This window comes from Eptatretus burgeri, chromosome 11 (assembly GCF_056783735.1).
Source record: "Eptatretus burgeri isolate ZD-2024b chromosome 11, Ebu_testis_v1, whole genome shotgun sequence".
NCBI classification, from domain to species: Eukaryota; Metazoa; Chordata; class Myxini; order Myxiniformes; family Myxinidae; genus Eptatretus; species Eptatretus burgeri.
Window position 1 is genome coordinate 94,155,792 of NC_140971.1, and position 1,932 is coordinate 94,157,723.

The window sequence follows — 1,932 nt, forward strand, 5'->3', positions numbered from 1 at the left end:
AATGCTTTTTGGCCATGAATTTGCATATAGCGACCGCCCTCCAACGCCCTGGAGGCGGGGCCAATTCGCCCGTCGCTCACCGATTGGACGGAACAAAAGTGGGCGTGAGTCGTTTTTGATCCGTTTTTCTGCGGAAAGTCCGTGATGTTTTTGAACACGCTGCTCGGTGCGCGCCCCGCACGAGTCCAGCATCAGTGCCCACGAGTGGCACGAGATGACGGTGATGCGATGGTGGCGAGTTGTGACGGTAAAGGTCGTGGCGGTTGTGGTGAAGCGGCGTTGTGGTTGGTGGTTGTTGTTGTGAAGCGGCGTTGTGGTTGGTGGTTGTTGTGTGATGGCTGTTGAGACGTGGTTGGTGGTGGTAATAATGGCGGCTGGTCCAAAATAAAGATAGTAAAAGAAAAACGGCTATCCTGAAAAGTCGCAGCCCGCATGAATGACATTTATTCCCTCTAGACAACGGGTTTGGGCCTAACTACACATGTACTTACAGAGATATCTCACCTAAGGGACCTGAATGGTGGTTTGCGAATTTGGTCAACCACAACAATATATATATATATATATATATATATATATATATATATATATATATATATATATATATATATATATATATATATATATAGACATCATATATATGTTTATATATAGACATCATATATATGTTTATATATAGTATATCGACGTGTGTGTATGTATATGGGTGTATATATATATATATATATATATATATATATATATATATATATATATATATATATATATATATATATATATATATATATATATATATATATATATACACACACACACAAGCCGGAAGGCAACATGGGTGGTCGCTATATAATTGCATACTAGTCATACAGTTTTTGATGGATCAGGCTGAAATTTTTGACAAAGAAGTTGATTATAGTGTGCATAAAAGCGCGGAAGCCGATTTTTGATTTTCGAAAAAGTATTTTTTTTCGGATTTTAAAAAATTTCAAAGTCCCGTTGCTCGGCAACGGTGGTGTCCATAGCAACGGTGCTCAAAAAGCATACAACAAGGTCATGGTATGAACCTACCTGTCAAGTTTCATCAAAATCGGTTGACTACTCTGGCCTCTAGACTGTCCATTACATATATACAGATGGAAAACCTGAGAATAACGGTAGTCCAGCGACCACCCACTGTATGTGTATATATATATATATATATAAATATATATATATATATATATATATATACATATATATATATATATATATATATATATATATATATATGTAAGTATATATATATATGTATTTGTATGTACTGTATTTGTATGTATACATACATATATATATATATATATATATATATATATATATATATATATATATATATAAACATATATATATATATATATATATATATATATATATATATATATAAATATTATTATATATATAAATATTATTATATATATGTATATGTATGTATATGTATGTGTATATATATATATATATATATATATATATATATATATATATATGTATCTGTATGTATATGTTTGTATGTGTTTGTATACATATATATATATATATATATATATATATATATATATATATTTATATATGTATATATATATATATATATGTATATATATATGTATTTATTTATATATATATATGAGTTAATATATATATATATATATATATATATATATATATATATATATATATATATATATATATATATATATATATATATATATATATATATATATATCTATATTTGTATATATATATATATATATATATATATATATATGTATGTATGTATATGTGTATGTATATATATATACACACATATACAAAGATATACATACAGACACATATATATATATATATATATATATATATATATATATATACATATTTATACATATATATATATATATATAT